Genomic DNA, 21,292 nt, shown 5'->3' with positions numbered 1-21,292 from the left:
TTGAGATCATTGACAAGTTCCCCCCTTGTAGTTGTAGGCTGATTTCTAACCTTCCTCATGATCAAGGATACCCCACGAGGTGAGATTTTGCGTGGAGCCCCAGATCTTTGTCGATTGACAGTCATTTTGTACTTCTTCCATTTTCTTACTATGGCACCAACAGTTGTCTCCTTCTCGCCCAGCGTCTTACTGATGGTTTTGTAGCCCATTCCAGCCTTGTGCAGGTGTATGATCTTGTCCCTGACATCCTTAGACAGCTCCTTGCTCTTGGCCATTTTGTAGAGGTTAGAGTCTGACTGATTCACTGAGTCTGTGGACAGGTGTCTTTCATACAGGTGACCATTGCCGACAGCTGTCTGTCATGCAGGTAACGAGTTGATTTGGAGCATCTACCTGGTCTGTAGGGGCCAGATCTCTTACTGGTTGGTGGGGGATCAAATACTTATTTCCCTCTGCAGAATGCAAATAAATTCATATACTTTCCACAATGTGATTTTCCGGATTTAATTTGTGATGTGCTATCTCTCACTGTTACCAATAACCTACCCTTCAATTATGGGCTGCTCATGTCTTTGTCAGTGGGCAAACTTACAAAATCAGCAAGGGATCAAATACTTATTTCCCCCACTGTATATATACTTTAAAACTTATTTTGATGACTCTCATGGAATAATGTTAATATCTTTATTATATCTCATCATTCATATAAATATTCCTATATAAAAAAATTATACATTTTTGCAATGCTCGCTTAATTTACAAACAAACACTTATTACATTTTTTTACCAATACATATCACATCTCCCCCACAGAATTTACTCATATCACTTATCTCATGAATGTCCTTCGTTAAGAATCCTTTTTCAAATATGATCAACTTGTCCCACAGTTCTCCTGAACTCCAAGTTGTTACAGAGTTTTATGCATGTGGTACCGTAGATTAGATGTTACAAATCCCTTATCAGTGTTTTCTTCTCAAAGTTCCGTTGCCTAAAAGTTCTTACCACAACCAACTGCGTTTAAAAACTAATTGCCCTACTGATTCCATGCAAAAAAGTGTTCATGCAAAAAGCGTTCAATAGTAGTCCTCTCGCATGCAGTTTCTCATGGTCTCAACATTGGCCACGTTTTGCCGGAGCATCTTCAGGGGAGTCGCCGTCGGAAAACGCACAATCTCTAATTGGCTGGCAGATTGCATTTCCTTCACTTATGACCAAGCTGAGCTAACTCTGGAGGGCCATGTCATGCTCATAATGTTAGAGCCATGGCTGCGTCAGTGGCTCACTTAAAGTCAGCCTCCATTGAAGAGATTTGCAAGGCTGCAACGTGGTCATCAGTCCACACATTCACATCTCACTACTGCCTTCAGCAGGATACCCGACGTGACAGTCGGTTTGGGCAGTCAGTGCTGCAGAATCTGTTCAGGGTTTAGAATCCAACTCCACCCCCCTAGACCCATTTTTGTTCTGTTCCAGGCTGCACTCTCAGTTAGTTGTTTATGGTTTCAGGTCAATCTATGTTATGTCCTCGCCGTTGTGAGGCCCTATTGACCAATGTTCATTGTTTTGAGTGAGCCTGGTTGCTAAGGATACCCCACATGTGAGAGCAAGCAGCCTGCTTGTCCTCGGAGAAAGCGAAGATACTTACCTGTAGCAGGTATTCTCCAAGGACAGCAGGCTGGTTGTTCTCACAAACCTGCCCTCCTCCCCTTTGGAGTTGTTATTTGCTTCTTTTTATGCTTTTTGATTTAACTGAAGGAATGCGCAAGCGTGCCAGAAGACTCTGGCAAGACTTTTTTAATATTTTGCTTGCAAAATGCCGATTACTGGGCTGACGCGGACATCGACCCACATGTGAGAACAATCAGCCTGCTGTCCTCGGAGAATACCTACTACAGGTAAGTATCTTTGCTTTACCATTACCCCGGTAATACATGCAGATCATCCCAATCCCTGCAGTAATACCAGGCTGATTGTCCCTGTCCCCCCAGTAATAATGGGCAGATCATCCCCATCCACACAGGAATTACCATGGTTACCACAGTAGTAACGCTTTCCTCATTACTGTGTCACACGCTACTAACCACTCCTTTTCCTCTCCAGGTCACAGACACATACAGACAACACACACACACATGCTGACAGACTGTAAATAATTCCATGAGCTTTGCTCTGCATATTTTCATCACTTGTTTTGTCTGGCAAATTCCTAGGTGCTGTTAGGTTTCCAGCTTTGAACCAGCCTCTTTTACAAGTGCATTCTCTTACCTGGCAGCTTGATCCTATGAATATAATTTCAGAAGTCACAGGTGACTCAAAGGTTAAATGTACAAGAAATGAGAAATGGATTTTCTGTGTATTATGTGTGTTATGCAAAAGCAGCCTGTGTGGCCAGCAAAGTCAGAATATGTGTAGGGAGGAATGACATATGTTATAGAAAAAATGTGTTTGTCTCCCCTGCTCATAGCTGAAGGAAAGAGACAAGATAAACTTGGAAGCCTTGTTATCTAAAAATGCTATAAAATATTTTTTTTGTCTAACCAGATAGATCCACAATTGCACAGATTTTTATATGCTTTGCATTTTCTCTCTCACTTGCTGGCATTTCTAATTAATTAATGAATAGATACTTTCTCTGGTGAAGATTTGCTTATTTTCAGATTACCTAGTAGTAATACTGTTTGACTACCACCATAGGCGCCCAGTATAAGAGGCTTGGGGAGGCTAAGCCTCCCCCCTGCAGCAGCAGAATGGATCAGCTGTGGAGTCCAGCTGCTCTGAGGGGATTAAATTGTTGATTTACCTCCATCCTCACAGCAGGAGCTGCAGTGAAAGCCCTCTAGCAGTTGTAGAAATTGGTTTATGGTTTGTTTACCTTACTGCTGGGAAAGCAGGGGGGGGTTGGCTGGAGTTGTCCTGGGTTGCCAGGGAGATATTTAACAGGATGACTTCCTGATCTGCACTGAGGACAGATAGCAACAGAACAGATACTGGGCCAGCATGATCAGAAAAAGTCACCAGACAACAAAGGTAGGAAAGATCATTTTATTTTCATTATAGTGTTTGGAATATGTCCACTTTGAGAATCAGGTGCTCAACATTAAAAGTTTATATTTATTTACTTATTTATGGCATTTTATCCCACATTAAACATGAATTAGGGTGTTTTGTGGCTCTGCATGAGAATTATGATGATATGATCCCTTGTTTCATATTGTTGACGGTCTGCATTTTCCGTATGGGTGGTATATTGGTGTATTAGGTCTGCCCAGTGTAATATTTATGGTACAGTAAGGTTCTGAGTGTGTTTTTGGACAAAGTTGTGCATAGTGTTTTGCAGTTGAGCGATTGTGGTTAGAATATGCTTTGAGCAACCACTTTATTCTTTGACATATGATACATATCTATTATCTAAATTTAATAAAAGGTATTAATTGTGACTTTTATTTTTATTTATTTATTTTTCCTGCGTGTTATCAGACAATTATGGATTTAAGCTCCACCCCTGGCCCCACCCCTAACCCTGCCCCCTTTAGCCTCCCCAAACAGTTGGGCCACTGACCGCCTATAACTACCACTAGGGTTCAGAGGTGCAATTTTGATTTGGGGCTGCTGATAGCGAAAGAGCAACTAGGGATCACTTCTACTCTCCACCAAGGACTAGGGAAACCCTCAGTAAGAGCCAAGAGAGCAAGCAGAGTGTGGAAGGGATGTCTTTTAGATTTTAAAGGGTATCCTGAGGGAAGGTTTTGTTAATCTGCACTAGCCATGGTATTTGCATTGCTAATTGTGTGGTTGCATCTGCATTACTGGTAATGGACTTACTGTGCAGTAAAAGTAAATACTGTATAGTAAGGCAGGAGTAGATACTGGCCACATCACAAGCAATTACTGCACAAGCTTTACAGTTACCGTGTGTTATTTTTTGCAAATAACACGTGGTAACTGCAAAACTTTCTTGCACTTTAATAAACAGGCCCATGAGTTTTCTGCAGAAAATTCACCTAAATTTAGGAGTTCCATTCATTTGCATAGATTGATGAGCCTAATTTAGGTGCCCTAGTGCTGGAAATAGTGCTAGGCTTCTAATCCCCCTCCCCTCTCTAAATCCATCTTTGTTGCCACTCACTTTTGAAGCTCCTACATTTAGAAGTTTAATAAAATTTGGGGCAAAATTTAGGGTCTGAACCCTTATAAATTTTCAAAGATGACAATTTAGGAGCCTGACACTCCAAGAGTATAAACCCTTTGAATACCCTTCCTTTGAGAATTAGATCTGAATCATGTTATTTAAAATTTAGGAAATTATTGAAAGCTTTCCATTTCCAAAACTTGTAATTTTAGTATATTTTAATAATTATAGAGTTTATATTATTTACAATTGTTTGTATTTCGCTAGTACTTGCTAGCTATGGTCCATTGTAATCCACACAGCGCTGGTATGACTTTCTCTAAATGCAGAATCAAATAGTGACTGTTGCAGTATCAGGACAGCAGGTGGCGATGTATGACTACATTAGATCTTGTTGAGATCACAGCTGACAAAATTATAAAATCAAATTTAAGAACTTTTATCAACAGCTCACCTGTGAATGTTGTATTTTTTAAGTTAGTGATTTAAGTGAGAGATTTTCTAAAGAAAATCAGGTGATTTTCCTTTGGCCTGATAAAAGGAGTACAGCCCTTGAAACCTATAGAGGTTCTATTTTATACTTATTATATGAAAGCATCATAAGCACCTACTATATGATTTTATAAGCACCCAGAACACGGGTTTATACCTGGTGCACTCTGGTGTTCTCCAAAGTATGTATGTGAAACACATGCATTATTATGTATGTTGTTGTCAGTAAGAATACTTATACATACTTATATAGCCACATAATTTTAGAAAGCCCCTTTTCTGCGTGAAAGAAGTTTGACACATGGAACAGCTTTTTAAAATGACCTTCATATCGTATTAAGGTAGTATAATAAAAAGTCTTGTTACTTAGGTTCGTTTTTTTTTTCTTATTATTTTTTGCTCAGCTATTTCCTCCTGTTCCTTTGGGCTCAAGCAAAACTAGGCTATGGCACCACAAATTTTCATTCACAACTATTTCTCTGCCCAATGCACTTGGCTTAGCTCTTGTAACAACAGTTCTCAGCCAGAAATTAACTAGTCCAGTAGTTCCCAAACCTGATCCTGGAGGCATCCCAGCCAGTCAGGTTTTCAGAATATCCACAATGAATATTCATGAGAGAGATTAGCATGCAGTGGAGGCAGTGCAAGCAAATCTCTGTCATGAATATTCACTGTGGATATCTTAAAAACCTGACTGGCTGGGGCTGCCTCCAGGATCAGGTTTGGGAACGACTGGACTAGTCTGAATCCTAAATCTAGCCACCAGGTGTCGCCATCACATAAGGATTGGGTGCCCTCCCACTCCCTAGGCCCAGGAGTTGTGAATATTAAGACTGATACTCAAAACGATTTAAGCAGGCAGGAGCCTCTTCTGTCTACTTATTTCCTGCCACTTCAATAGGGATATTCAACAGCAATTAACCGGAGAGTGCTGCTGAATATCTCCATAGACTGCCTAAACAAAAAGTGGGCACATCAGGGGCGGTGCTGGGGGAGGACCCGAGGTTATGCGGGTGCCAGCAATATTCAGTGCTGGCACCCGCATAACTTCAGGTTTGATTCTGCATTTAGAGAAAGTTGTACCAGCTCTGGGTGGATTCCAATGGAAGATAGCTCGCAATTACTAGTAAAATACAAACAACCATAAATAATATAAACTCTATAGTTATTAAAATAAACTAACATTACAAGTTTTGGAAATGGAAAGCTTTCAATAATTTCTTAAATTTTAAATAACATGATTCAGATCTAATTCTCCTCAAAAGCTGTCCTAAATAAGGCCACTTAGCTATGTGAGTGCCAGGACAGATTATTGGGCCGACAACCACATTAAAAAAAGAGCCCCTGAGCCCCCTCCTGCCCACTTTTTCCCTCTCCCTCAGCCCGAGGCAAGAACCTCCCCGGAAGACCCCCCCCCCCCCCCAGCTATGCTGGTAGGCCCCGGGCCTACCTGCATACCTGGTGGTCCATCGTGGTCATTGGGGGCAGGAGTGCAGCCCCTTCGTTCCTGCCCCTTGTAGTGCTCTTCCAAAATGGCTGCTGTGCCCTCTCATGAAGTACAGCAAGCTGCCATGAAAGGTCATGATAGCCATTTTGGAGAGGCGCCACAAGGGGCAGGAGCGAGGGGGCTGTGCTCCTGCCCCCAATGACCCCACTGGACCACCAGGGATACAGGTGGGCCCAGGGAGAGGGTGGAATGGAGAGGGTTTCTTGCCACGGGGAGGGGAGGGGAAGTGGGGGCATTGTCAGGGGTGGGAGAGGTTTTGGGGGCTCTTTTATTTTAAAACCAAAAAAATTATGTGGGCCCCAGCCGATATTCAGCCAGGGCCGCATAACACTTATGTGGACCATGGCTGAATATTGGTGGGGCCCGCATAAGTTCCGGCACCTAGACCACCCAAAATTATCTCCGATATTCAGTGCCAGTGCCCAGACATGGCCCAGCACTGAATATTGGGGAATAATTTTGCCAGCAATGATGAACGTTTAAAAACCTTCTGACCGCCACTGGCTGAATATCAGGGGTATTGTCTTTGCAGTATACCTGGCCACAGCTGATCTAGTGGGTGGTTTTCTGATCCAGGAATCCAGCCCAGGTACTCTGCACGGCATTGATCATGCCACATGATATCAAATCATTAAACTAAATGAAATATATAGTCTGTTGGGCGAAAGCAGAATGAATCTTCTTTGACAACTACTATGTTAGTCTTCTTTTAATGTATTTTCTTTGTAACTCCTGAGTAAGTTACCAGATGTGAGACAGATTTAGGCCAACCTTACCCCTCTTCCATAATTAAAAGCTGCCATCATCACTCCCCTCCTCCTCTGTACTTTTTCCTCGAGCAGCCTTAAAGACCATACACCTGCACGCCCACCCAGACCCACAAACAGCTATTTCTTGAACTTAAGATTAAAAAAATAAAAAGTAACATAAACACAGGCAAGTTAGATGCAAAGCATTGAGAAAGAAGGCTAAAAGAGAATATGAAAGACAGAGCAGACTTCTACAGTGTATGCCTTGATTGTGACTGAATAGATATGGATGGGCTGGAGTGTAAATTTTAAGGGGCTTCAACGTTAGCTTCAGAACTTTTAGTACAACAACAGTGCTAGGCAGACTTCTATGGTCTGTGCCCTGAGAATGACATGGACAAATCAAACTAAGGTTTACATGGAAAGTATCGCAAACCATGTAAAATGAGCTTATCTTGTTGGGTAGACTGGATGGAGTGTACAGGTCTTTAGCTGCCATCATTTACTATGAAAAGAAACTTGCTGCAGAGGCAAAAACTCACAGTAACAACTTTTTCAGGTACATCAGAAGAAGAAAACCTGCAAGCGAATCTGTGGGACAATTAGATCATGAAGGAACAAAAGGGATAGTCAGGGAGGACAAGGCCATAGCGGGGAGATTGAATGAGTTCTTTGCTTTGGTCTTTATGGAAGAAGACGTAAGAGATCTAGCTGAACCAGAAATAGTTTTCAAGGGTGATGATGTGGAGGAGCGGAAAGAAATCTTGGTGAACCTGGAAGATGCACTGACCCAAATCGACAAATTAAAGAGTAATAAATTACCTGGACTGGATGGCATACACCCCAGGGTACCATACTTCAAGAACTCAAACACAAAATTGCTGATCTGCTGTTAGTGATCTGCAACCTGTTGTTAAAATCGTCCTGAAGATTGGAGGGTGCCCAATGTAACGCTGATTTTTAAAAAGGGCTCCAGGGTGATCCGGAAAATTAGAGACTGGAAAGCCTGACTTCAGTGCTGGAAAAAATAGTGGAGACTACTATAAAGAATAAAATTAAGGAACACATGGTTTACTTTAATGGGAAAGAGTCAGCATGGAATCAGCCAAGGGAAGTTTTGCCTCACCAGTTTGCTTCATTTTTTTTGAATGCGTGAATAAACATATTAATAAGGGTGAGCGGGTTGATGTAGTGTATCTATATTTTCAGAAAGCTTTTGACAGTGTTCCTCATGAGAGACTCCTGAGAAAATTAAAGAGTCATGGGGTAGGAGGCAATGTTCTGTTGTGGATTAGGAATTGGTTATTGGACAGAAAACAGAAGGTAGGGTTAAATGGCCATTTTTCTCAATGAAGGAGGATGAATATTGGAGTGCCACAGGGATCTCTACTGAGACCGGTGCTTTTAACATATTTATAAATGATCTGGAAATTGGAATGACAAGTGAGGTGATTCAATTTTCAGATGATACAAAACTATTCAAAGTTGTTAAAATACATGTGGACTGTGAAAAACTGCAGGAACCCCTTAGGAAATTGGAAGATGAAATGTCAGATGAAATTTAATGTGGACAAATGTAAAGTGATGCACATTGGGAAGAATAATCCAAATCCAATCTAAGCCAAATTCTCAAAAGGGTCCAAGGCGGTCAACAATAAGAAACATTTAAAATCAATCATCAAACTAATCAAAAGCAATACAGTCACAAACAAATTAAAACAGTTATAGTCTAGAATCAACCAGTTTTTATTTATTTATTTATTTATTTACAGCATTTATATCCCACAATTTCCCACCCATGGGCAGGCCCAACGTGGCTTACAACAATCTACATAAAAACACAGCATGTCAGGGGTCAAACAATTAATGTCTTAGAAGTATAATGGGGAAAAAGGCAAAGCGAGGTAAAGTTAAAGAGAAAGAGCAGCGGTGAGGAATGTGACACCGGGGTAAGACAGATCAGAAGGTAGAGATGCCTGGTGGGAGTGATGCGTACGCTTTGCCAAATAGAAAGATCTTGAGGTGCTTTTTGAAAGTAGGGTGATCAGTAGTAAGTGGTTTCACCAGTTTAGGCAGATCATTCCAGAGATGAGCGCTAGAGTAGGAGAAAGTTGATGCGTAGGTGCTTTTGTACTTAAGTCCATTATATACTGGGTAATGGAGGTTTAAGTACATTCATGAGAATCTGTGGGAGTTCCTTGGTGGCAAGTTGATTAGGGTGTCCATGTATGCAGGGGCTTCACCATAGATGTTTTTTTTTTTTGTTACATTTGTACCCCGCACTTTCCCACTCATGGCAGGCTCAATGCGGCTTACATGGGGCAATGGAGGTTTAAGTGACTTGCCCAGAGTCACAAGGAGCTGCCTGTGCCAGGAATCAGACTCAGTTCCTCAGTTCCCCAGGACCAAAGTCCACCACCCTAACCACTAGGCCACTCCTCCACTCCAGAGCACAAATTTTAAAAGTGATACGGTCTTTGACAAACACCACTCAGTTTAGCAGATATATATTTAGCAAACAGAAGAGACCTTAGACCTCTCCAAAAAGACATATAGGAATAATCCAATCTTAACTCAATAGGAAGAGATCTCCAAAGATTAGCTGCCTGGTAAGGGTAAGATCTTTCATGGTTTTTCTTAGAGGTTAGACAAAAAACTGGAGGAAATAAGAGAGTATTGCAATTTTTTAATTTCCGAGTAAGCTGAGCAGAAGAGCAATAAAGGAGATCATGTAAAAGTATAGATGACAAACTACGTGATGGCTTAAAAACAAGGCAGGATACTTTGAAAAAGAAATCTAGTCTTCACCAGCAACCAGTACAGATCTAACAACAATGGAGTAATCCTATCAAACTTACTATGACAATAGATCATCTTGGCAGCTGTGTTCTTTAAAAGCTGCAATCTCTTAAATTGTTTATCACGAAGAGCAATATATGAATTACAATAATCCAACTGTGCTAAAACATAAGATTGAACCATTAGGGAAAAATGTTTGGTACCAAAGAAGGTTTGAATGGTCCTAAGTTGTCTTATTTTAAAAAAGACCTTTTTTGACAAACGACATATTTGAGGTTCGAATGGGAGAGTCGAGTCAAATAACACTCCCAGGACCCTAGAAACCTTCACCACTAGCAATGGATGAGGTGAATCTGAAATAATCTGAGCTGGCACTGTAGATATAGTATTGCTAAACCAGATAATCTTAGTTTTATCAGCATTACGCGTTAACATCTGTCTAGTAGCCCAAGACTTTAAGAGGCCCTTTTATTAAAGGTTTGCTGCTCGGCAATCTGGAACTATCATCAACCCAACGCGGGCACCGATGGTAGTTCCACCCCCAGTGCGCAACATTTCCAGCTTTAGTGGAAATATTTGAAAAAATATTTCCACAGGGGGTTACCCAGTGGTAATCGCGTGCTGCCCGGTTATTGCCAGGTCAGCGTGGGAGCCCTTACCGCCACCTCAATGGGTGGCAGTAAGTGATCCTTCTGAAATGGCTGAACAACATGTGGAAACTTACCACATGGCCATCTTTTTGAGCTTTTTACCCACTGCGGTAAAAGGGGCCCTGCTGTGCGGCAAAACAGCCACCACCGCTAGCGCAGGGCCCCTTTTACCACAGCTTAGTAAAAAGGCCCCTTGATTATTAATACGGGATGAAACTGCTGAGTAAATCAGCGCAGTAGGTTCAGAAATAGGGAGACAAATAAAGATGTTATTAGCATATGAGAATAAGCTAGCTCCTAACGGTAAATCAATGGAGCTCACTGTACTCATAAGCAAATTGAATAATTCCAGCGAAAGTGCCAAACCCCGAAGTACACCACACATCGGTCCCCAGGATTTAGATTTATCACCATTTTTCTTAATAGAATAACTATGTTTAGTAAGAAATTCCTGAAACCAGATAAGGTCTGCTCCAGAGATTCAAGCCTCTTGGAGAATCTCAAGTAAAATGGAGTGGTCAACGGTGTCAAAAGCACCCAAGATAGCAAATTGAAGTAATAAAAATTGAATACCATGACTTAAGGAATTTCTGATCTTAGTCAGTAGTACAAGCAATAAAGATTCAGTACTGTGATTACTTCAAAAACCAAATTGTGATTCATGGACTAATGAAAATTGCTCTAGGTGACTCGTCAATCTCTTCCCTACAATGGCCTCTAACAGTTTAGTAAACAAAGGAATACTGGCTGGATTAGATAAATCTAAATTGTTGGCGTTAGGAATTGGAGTAAGCATTATCTGATTTAGCTCAGCTGGAAAAGAACCCATTTGCAGAGTAAGACTGACTAATGTGGTAATCCATAGTATAATTTGATGAGGAACAAATAAGGACAACAGTCATAGTTACTTGATTCTAGGGTCCTCAGCACCCAAGAAAAAGATCTAGGTGTCTTTGTAGACAATATGCTGAAATCTGCTCAGTGTGCAGCAGTGGCCAAAAAAGCAAACAGGATGCTAAGAATTGTTACAAATCAAGGTAAGATATACACAAAAAGTAGCACATATGAATTTGTCTTGTTGGGTAGACTGGATGGACCATGCAGGTCTTTTTCTGCCATCATCTACTATGTTACTATGTTAGGGAAGGGATGGTAAATAAGACCAAGAATACTATAATATTTCTGTATTACTGCATGGTGCGACTTCTTGAGTATTGCATTCAATTCTGGTTGCCGTATCTCTAAAAAGATGTGGAGGGGCATTGTCCATATGACGTCAAAGTCTGAATTTGGACGTTTTGCTCAAAACGTTCAGAATCCAAATAGCAAATAAAGCCATTTTTGAAACAGCAAAATGTCTATCTTTTTTCCCCAAAAATGGCCACTTGCTAGATGGATTTGTGCTATGTGGGCCCCTTTTGCAAAGCGGTGGTAAGCCCAATGTGGGCTTACCGCTCGCCAAAAAGGAAGTACTGCCGGGCTACCGCAGCAGCCCGACAGTACTTCCCACCCCCGGCGCTATAACAATATATTTATTTTTATAGCGCAGGTGTATACCCGGTGGTAATTGGGCACTTCAATGGGTGGCGGTATGGGCTCCCCCCCCCCCAAATGGCTGCGCGGCAAGTGCTTCACTTGCCACCTGGCCATTTCTTTAAAAAAAAAAGAAAGACCTACCTTTTATCAGATGCGGTAAAAGGGGGCCTTGGCGCATGTCAAAAACATGCACCGATGCCAGCGCAGGCCCCCTTTTTCTGCAGGTTGGTAAAAGGGGCCCCGTGCATTTATCTTTTTGGTCTGTTTAAAAATAACCCCCCAAAACAACCAAGTGAAAAATGCACAAAATCAAGCTATTGGGATGTAGGAGGAGCCAGCATTCTTTGTAGACTGGCCACATAGACATCCCAGCAGAGCAGTGGGACACCCTAGGGGCACTGCTCCCAAGTACGCATCTCACCGCTGTTCCCTTATATTGTATAGTGAGCCCTCTAGAACCCACCAAAAACCTACTGTAGCCAACTGTACACCACTACAATAGCCCTTATACCTGCAGGTTCACATATATGTGGGTACAGTAGGTGTTTGGTGGGTTTTGGAGGGCTCACATTTTCCACCACAAGTGTTACAGTTAGAGTGGATTATGGGCCTGGGTTCCCTTCTCCATACTGCACTGCACTGACCACTAGGCTACTCCAGGGACCTTCTTGCTGCTCTAATAGGACTGGCTTTAACATCTGAGGCAGTCATAGAGGCTAGTATGTACTGTTCTTTTACATCTTTGGGGGGTAGGAAGGGGTCAGTGACCACTGGAGGAGTAAGGTGAGGTCATTCCTTTATTTCTCCAGTGGTTATCTGGTCACTTAGGGTACTTTTTTGTGGCTTAACCATAATTATTAAAACAGGTCTAGCTCTTTTAAGTCTGTTTCACAAGGTTTTGAAAACACACTTCTTTCAGCTAGCTTTTCAGACTCTAACTTTTCAGTAAGGTCTGCAGCATATAATACTAGAGCCCATCCTCATTTGGATGAACATTATGTGAGAATGATTGCTGCATTATCTGTGTCCCGTCTTGTATCCCTCCTGCAGCAGAATGCTTGAGTTTTTTATTACCCTACAGGGTTGTGAATGCTATGCAGTGCGTTTTTCTAGTGAAAAAGGTGCCTGTACTCAAATGCCAGGCCACCCTTCAGGGGTGGGGTGATCACTGAGAGACCCACCCCACAATAGCCAGGCCCCCTGCAACCAGTCACAGAATCTATAACAAGGCAGAATTAGTATGTAGAGCCTGAAATTTTTAATTAAAACTTGGGGACCATGGGTCAATTTTAGCAGACAATAGAAAAGGTGCCGGTACTCAATACCCCTAAGTACTCCCTCAAAAAAAGCCCTGATGCTATGTACGTAAGTGTACGATTTTGTTTTATGTAGGTCCTATGCTTGCTTTTCATAATTTGTATCTCCTGTCCTATGTGCTGATCTTTTGTCCTTTCCTTTATTTTAATGGAGTTTTTATGTTGTTTGTTTTCTGTTTTTAATTAATTTTTATATTCTACAATGTAAATCAATTAGATTTGACATGCAATATTGTCAGTATAGGAAAATTATTAAATGATAAATGATAAAACATCTTAGTTTAAGTCCTGGACATTTTTGTTTTGTTTCATTATGGCTGAAAAATGTCCAGGTCTTAGGATGCCCAAACCCTGCACTTAACACACTCCCAACACACCCCCTTGAGAGGTTAGGCCTCTTCTGCTTGGAAAAGAGACGGCTGAGGGGGAAAATGATTGAGGTCTACAAAATCCTGAGTGGTGTAGAACGGGCAAAAGTGAATCAATTTTTCACTCTTTCAAAAAGTACAAAGACCAGGGGAGGAGAATCAATGAAAATACATGGAAATACTTTTAAAACAAATAGGAGGAAATAATTTTTTCACTCAAACAATATTAAACTCTGGAACTTGTTGCCTGAGGATGTGGTTACAGTGGTTAGCATAGCTAGGTTTAGAAAAGGTTTTTAAACCTAGTCCAATAACAGACCATGGATTGGAGGAAAATTCCATATTGAGATGGACATCGGGGATGCCACTGTTTGCCCTGGGATTGGTAGGATAGAATTTTGCTATTATTTGAGCTTCTGCCAGGTACTTGTGACCTGCATTGGCCACTGTTGGAAGCAGGATACTGGGCTAGGTGGACTATTAGTTTGACCCAGTGGCTATTATGTTCTTATTTTGCTTTTGGATAGAAACATAGAAACATGACGGCAGATAAAGGCCATATGACCTATCCAATCTGCCCGTCCTCTGTAACCTCTAGTTCTTCCTGTTCCTAAGCAATCCCATATGCTTATCCCATGCCTTTTTAAATTCTGGAACAGTCCTCGACTCCACCACCTCCACCGGGAGGCCATTCCACGCCTCCACCACCCTTTCTGTGAAATAATACTTCCTTAGGTTACTCCTAAGCCTATTCCCTCTTAACTTTGTCATATGCCCCCTCATTCCACAGCTCTCCTTCATTTGAAAAAGGTTCTCTTCCTGTACATAAATGCCCTTGAGATATTTAAACGTTTCTATCATATCTCCTCTCTCCCTCCTCTCTTCCAGCGTATACATGTTGAGGTTCATAAGCCTGTCCCTATAATTTTTGCATTCAAGACCTCTTACTAATTTTGTAGCCGCCCTCTGGACCGACTCCATCCTGTTTATATCTTTCCGTAGGTGTGGTCTCCAGAACTGCACGCAGTACTCCAAATGGGGCCTCACCAAAGACTTATACAACGGCACTATCACCTCCTTTTTCCTGCTGGTCATGCCTTTCTTTATGCACCCAAGCATCGTTCTGGCTTTGACCATCGCTTTTTCTACCTGTTTGGAAGCTTTAAGGTCATCAGACACAATCACCCCCAAGTCCTGCTCTTCCTTCGAACACTCACTTGTGCTACAACATACAGTGCTAGACAATGAGCCATGGGGCTAACCCAGGATGATAAACTTTAGGTATCAAGCAGAGGATGGTCTGCTTTCCTGTGTAGTGGAGGAAAAAGGGAGGAAGAGGCTCAGTGGGGACCTGTATATAATAAAAATGTAAACCGCCTTGGTTGTACCACAGAAAGGTGGTTGTGCTACAGAAAGGTGGAATATCAAATCCTCAACTCTTTACCCTTTAAACATGCACTTTGGATGCAGTAACAGAGCACTGATAATGTCATCATGTCTCTCTAACCTTCACCCCATACACCTGGAAGGCAAGTTTCCCCCTCCTCAGTTCAGCCTGAGCTGGAATCACCTCCCACTTTGCCATGTCAGGCTCAGCTCTATTTTTCAGGGGCTCTGGGCTCAAACAGCTTTGTTTCTCTGCTGAGTACATCTAGATTGTATTTTGATAGCTGCTTCTTATTCTCAACAGTCGTAGGAGGAATGAAAAAAAATATAATCCATCTGTCACGCTGGCAGGCAGACACATGCTCAAATAAACATTTTTCTTGTCTGTATCAGCTGGGGGCTGGCGACTGGAGCAGCAACAGAAATACCAGCTTCTCTCTGTTCTCTGCAATGACAGAAATATGTCCCTGTCTTAAAAGTCTGTCCTCTCCCTTTTTCAGTGGGACAGTGGCAAGGCAAGGCACAGTGATGTCACAGATTCTGCCATGTGAGTCCTTTTATAGGAAGCTCTGGGGGTAATTCTCTATAGAAGGCTTACTGGAATGATGCAATGCTAAGTGTGAATTCTATAACAGCAGTTGTGCCTTTACAAACGGTTTAAGTGGTTTACACTGAAATAAAATCTCAAGGGGGCGGGGGTGAAACTCACTCTATTAGAAACAGTTAACATACGGAGGGACACAAGGTAGGTTTCAACATAAGGGAAAATTATTTTTAGGGAAATATTACAATTGCAATATGTGGAACGAAAGGAAGGGGGAAAAAAGAAAGCAAAAGGAAGGGGAAAGCTAAGAAGAGCCTCTAGAAAGGGGATGGCATGGGAGTTTGTTAGTGAGAAATAATGTACCTTAAGATAAGATGTGAATTTATCAATAATTTTCTCAAAAGACTCTTCAGCACATAACTGAAGTGGAAGCTTATTCCAAAATGTAGATGCCAAACAATCAAATGTACTCTCATGGGTTCACGCCCAGTAAAGGCGCGATGATAAGGGAATCACCAACCAGTTCTCATTTAGGGAACAAAACAGTCTGCCAGGTACATAGGGTATCCCCTTTGGTGTGAAATGAGATGGAACTTGTTCATAGCATGCAATATGCACAAAAATTAGCAGTTTAAACTGAATTCTATATTGTACAAGTGTTTTCTAGTTGCAGTTCTTCTACCTAAACTTTGAAGAGAATGTACAAATTGAAAATTGTCCACTGGTACAGAGGTCCACAGATTTTGCACCTGTGTTGCATGAGGGTGAAAGACAGTGTGCCTGAATTTGAAAGTCCCACCTGTGGTATTTTGCTCACCTGACCTCAGTATGCCTCTACAAACATCACCTCACAGGCCGACTGCAACTATACTCCCTGTCAGGGCCGGTCTTAGGCAGGGGCGGCTCAAGGACCTCGTGGCCCCGACATGATGGCACGTCGGCATTGGCATCATGATGTATCTGTTCTCAGCCTGTCTCGCCAAACCCCCTTCGGAACACCCCTGCCCCGCCATGCCATGCCTTACTATACCATGTTCCTTTGGTCAGTTTTGTCTTTACCAAGGAGGTAAGATTGAGAACATCTTTACTTTTGTTGCACAACAACCAACCAGTTCTCCCCTGTCTGGCACCTAAAATGGTGCTCCTGATTGGCTAAGTTACTCCTGGTGTCCGGCCAATCAGGAGCACTCTTTTAGACACCAGACAGAGCTCTCTGATCAATCACAACTGCTCTTCTGTAGCAGCTCAGCCACGTGAAGAAACCGTGGCTGAGTCCAGAAGAGCAGCTGTGTGAATGTGTCTTGTGAGTAATCCAGTCGTTCAACTGCTCTTGGGAGTCTCGGGTCGCCATCTTCCTGCTGCTGATGGTGAATGGCGTTGGCACAGTACACGATCCAGTCAGGGTCATCTCGAGTCGGTTCTCAGCCCAGCTGCAGAGCTGCTCTAAGTTGGGCCACTTTTTTACCACCCACCCCCCAAGAAGCCAAGGAAAAAAGAAGAAACACCAGCACATGTATTTGTATAAGGCGCATGGAGGGTTGCAGTGGGCTGGGGAAGGTGATGGGTTTCCCAAGTGAAGGGAATTCAGAGGATGACGAAGAGGAAGTAGGAGGCAACACAAGGGTTGGGGGTCCTGTTTGTCGCTAAAACATGTGAAAACCTCAGCACTTGTGGCTGCAAACATCTCTGCTCCTGAGTTCTATAACTCCTATTGCTCTTCGGGTTACTATCCTGATTGTAGAACTGTATAACTTTTCATCATGTCATGAGAATTTCTATCAGAGGTCTGTAACACTTCTCTTATCAGTATTACCATTATTTACTTCTGTTTTACGTTTTTCTTCTCTTTTCGTGCAGTTTACTTTACCAGGTAACTTGACCCCAAATCTAATACGTCTGCCCTGTCTTAACACATCCCATGAGAGGGGGCGAGGCTTGAAAGCTTTGTTTTTAAATCGATTGTTATAAAGTGATAATTTTTTTAACTGCAACTATTTGCTTTGTTAGTGTCATTTTCCACATTTCAAACTTCTGCTGGTTGTCCTCTTTGTAAACATTTTTAGCAGTTTTCAAAAAGATCTTTTATTATAAATGTAACCAAAAGAAAAATACTTTTAAAACCCACCTGGCCCCTGGGAGCTGGAGGGGGGCTCTAGGGTTTTGTTTTGGGTCTGGGGTGGGTCTGTCACAGGGTCGCGCATCCAGCGTGAACCACGGGGTTTCCAGACTGCTGCCAAAGGACAGGAGGCAGGGCATGGTTGGCAGGGAAAGCCTGGGCTCCCTAAGACCTGCAGGAGCCCAGGGAACGCTGTTTTTGTGTGGGCGCACTGTTTTTGCAGATGTGGTTGTCAGCTATCGCCTGCAATCCTGACAGTGGTGACATCATTAATGATGTCATTTAGCGCATGCGCGCCTAGGAAAATGGCCCAAGGTCTCCGGTGGTGGACCGGAGCCTCGGGGATGCTGTGCCACCAACGCTTTTATAATAAAATAGCAGGGGGGGACTTGTTTTGACCCAAAGAAAGGGTATTATTAATTAAATATAATTGCAGCCGAAATTGGGCGTTATGCACAATCACGCATGCGTGAGGCGCGCGCATGTGGCACATTTTTAATTAATTTAAACCCAGAGGGTGCTGGGAGATGAGGGAGGTTATTGGTGGCATCCTGGTTGTCAAGGTAATCAGTGGAATGGCACAAATTTCAGTGCATGCTCAGTAAGGACCTGCACTGACACCCTCTAAAAAGTATTAAATATAAATTTTAAAAGTCTGTGCAAAAGTTATAATGGTAAAATTCTGATGCAAGCAGCAGATATATGTATGCTGTGGTTTTATCTGAGCTCAGGATTTATGCAAATGAGTTAATTCCTAGGAAGTTCTAACTTGGGTATTTGGGGGTTAAAATTAATGCAGATTCTTGTAGGGTAGATGTGAGAGTATGCTTGTGACTTAAATTGTTATGTTAAAATCCAAAAACGAGGGTTTAAAGGTTTATTTTTTATATAAAACTAGTAAAACAGGCCTGTTTCTGACACAAAAGAAATGGGCGCTCGCAAGGTTTTCTTCGGAGTGTGTATGTTTGAGAGAGTGTGTGTGAGAGTGACTGTGTGAGAGAGAGAGTGAATGTGCGAGTGTGTGTGTGACAGAGAGAGAGTGAGACTGGGTGCGAGTGTGTCTGTAAGAGAGAGAGTGTGTGTGATTCTCCTCTCTCCCCTGCCCCCCTCCAGCCACCCAGCAATTCTCCTCACTCCCCTGCCCCCCTCCAGCCACCCAGCAATTCTCCTCTCTCCCCTGCCCCCCCTCCAGCCATCCAGTGATTCTCCTCTCTCCCTGCCCCCCCTCCAGGCACCCAGCGATTCTCCTCTCTCCCCTGCCCCCCCTCCAGCCATCCAGCAATTCTCCACTCTCCCCTGCCCCCCCTCCAGCCACCTAGCAATTCTCCTCTCTCCCCTGCCCCCCCCTCCAACCACCCAGCGATTCTCCTCGCTCCCCTGATTACCTCCGTCGAAGCAGCCGCGTTATTGAAAGCCCTGCCCGTCTTTAGCCTTCCCTTCGAGTTCGTTCCCTAAAAGTCCTGCCCTAACGGAAAGAGGAAATGACATCAGAAGGCGGGACTCTGAGGGAACGAACTTGAAGGGAAGGCTGGAGACAGGCAGGGCTTTTAATGACGCGGCCGGTTCGATGGAGGTAATCAGGGGAGCGAGGAGAATCGCTGGGTGGCTCGACGGGGGGCAGGGGAGAGAGGAGAATCGCTGGGTGGCTTGGGAGAGACCTGTGAAGCGACGCATGCGCAGAACAGCTGTGCTGTTGTGTGCATGCGCGGCACATCGGTCACAGCTCATTTATATAGTAGGACTAGCCGTTAAGTCCATTAAAACGGGCGAGATATCCAGCTACCCTCCTCGCCGCCGCTCCCTCCCCCCTCCGTGCCGTGTCCCCTGCACTGACCTGACAGCGCCTTTTACCTCCGTGTGAAAACGCTGCAGGCAGCAGCAGATCGCTCTGCTGCTGCCTGCAGCGCTTCCACACGGAGGTGAGAGGCGTTGTCAGGTCAGTGCAGGGGCCCGATATGGAGGGGGGCAGGGGCGGGGGCGGGGATGGGGGGAGGGTGGAGGTTGGTGCGCGCGATGTTCGTTTCCAGGCTCCAGCGGCAGTGGCAGCGTCCAACAGTCCGACTCCGTTTCCATCTCTGTTCCGCCCTCTGACGTCATCACGTCTTGATGCGAGGGTGGGACAGAGAGGGAAGTCTCTACTGCGCATTTGCAGGTGAGTCAGTCACTTGCCATTATATGTTGACTAGCCGTTAAACCCGTAACAACGAGCTAGTTTTTTGTTTTCCTATGCCCCCCCCCCCTCCGGGTCCACCAACCCTGCTCTCTCCCCTGCCCTCCCCCCAGCGTGTTTCCCTCAGTTCCACCCCCTCCTTCCCTCCCTGCTCCCTCCTCCGATTTCCACGCCTATGTCCAAGCCCTCCTCCCTATTGAGCTGTACTGCTGGTGGAGGCGGGGCTTGGACTTCAACACTCTTAACGTTCTGAGTGACTCTACTGCGCATTTGCAGGTGAGTCGGTCACTTGCCGTTTATATATGTTGATTGATAGGTATTTGGAATGTTAGAGTGAGCTGCAGGGTTGCTAGGAGTCTTCTGATTGGCTGCTTAGGTAGTAACTAAGGGAGACTGAACAGTTACAGTTGTAAGTAGAGCAAGGACAGCCTGGAGAGAAGAGCCAGAGAAGTTCTGCGGGGGTGCTGTCTGACTGAGAATGATTTTGTTTGTGAAATTTAAGTATTTGTGGTTGAAATAATTATAATAAAAGTTGTCTGAAAGTGAAAGAGAGAGAGCGTAAATTTGAAAGGAAAATTTAAGGTAATTCAGAGCAGTTCCTGCTGATTAGTTCTGAATTGATAATTGACTTAAAGGTAATTTTATTTCTGTGATAGAGGAGTTTGTCACAGACAAATCCATATATAAAGTTTGTTTAAATTACAAGAGAATTTACTGACCAGCAGGGTTGCCAGATGGGCGGTTTTCCCCGCCCAATTGGGCGGTTTCCGCAACCCGCCGCAGGAAACTTTTGCCCGTGCCGGGTTGCGGTTTTTTGGGCTTGTTTTTTTTTCTGTGCGGCTTTTGGGCGGTTTTCGGCCAGCGGGGGGTGGGGCTAATGGCGACAGAGGCGGGGTTTGGTGACGTATTGGGCGGGGCGAGGTGACGTATTGGGCGGGGCGGTGACTGTGGGGGCGGGGCTGATGACGGCGGGGCGGGGTGATGACAGAAGGGGGGGGGCTGATGGCGGCTGGGGCGGGGGTGATGACGGAGGGGCGGGGTTGATGACGGCGGGGGTGGGGGTGATGACGGAAGGGGCGGGGGTGATGACGTCGGGGGTGGGGTGTGTGCACTTTTTGGGCGGTTTTTGGGCTGTTTTGGGTGGGAATTTTTTTTTTATATGGCAACACTGCTGACCAGTGAAGGAGAGGGAGTGAGACCTCTTGAAGGTACTGTACCTCTGGCTGTATTAATTAAGGAGTTCTCTATTTATTAAAAGAGTCTCTCTGTAATGTAATCTGAGAAGATTTAAAGACATTTCTCAGACTAAATTTGAAGCAGTTCAGAACTTCATGTTGTTGAAGTCAAGAGATTATTGTTACTACTGAGTGAATGGTTTTGCTTAAGAGTGAATGAAATTTCTGAAGAAAGAAGTCAAGAGAAATTGAAGCATCATCTCTCTATAGTTTAAAGTGAGGGAAAGAAAGTTCAAGTTTAATTGAGGATACTCAGACAAGATTTTATTTTCCCAAAATAGGGGAAGTTTTA

Source organism: Microcaecilia unicolor, chromosome 3 (assembly GCF_901765095.1).
Source record: "Microcaecilia unicolor chromosome 3, aMicUni1.1, whole genome shotgun sequence".
In the NCBI taxonomy this organism is placed as follows: domain Eukaryota; kingdom Metazoa; phylum Chordata; class Amphibia; order Gymnophiona; family Siphonopidae; genus Microcaecilia; species Microcaecilia unicolor.
Note: the sequence above shows the minus strand (reverse complement) of the source record.